This window comes from Penaeus monodon, chromosome 32, assembly GCF_015228065.2.
Source record: "Penaeus monodon isolate SGIC_2016 chromosome 32, NSTDA_Pmon_1, whole genome shotgun sequence".
Taxonomy (NCBI): domain Eukaryota; kingdom Metazoa; phylum Arthropoda; class Malacostraca; order Decapoda; family Penaeidae; genus Penaeus; species Penaeus monodon.
Genome location: NC_051417.1, coordinates 24,447,492 through 24,447,711, shown reverse-complemented (window position 1 = coordinate 24,447,711; position 220 = coordinate 24,447,492).

Below are 220 nucleotides of genomic sequence, written 5' to 3'. Positions count from 1 at the left end.
TTGAGGATCAGAAAACATATAAAAAAATTAATTGGTATGGAAACATTTTGTTAATTATTGGAAAAAAAACTAGAATCAAATAATCAAGACTTTCAGGATATTTTGGATATATTTGAAATACTACATAAATTTCTACATATTACCGACTGCAGTTTTTAAGTGTATTACTTCCAGTCTCTCTGTTCGCAAATGTCTTCAGCACTTATGTGTAAGATCCCCT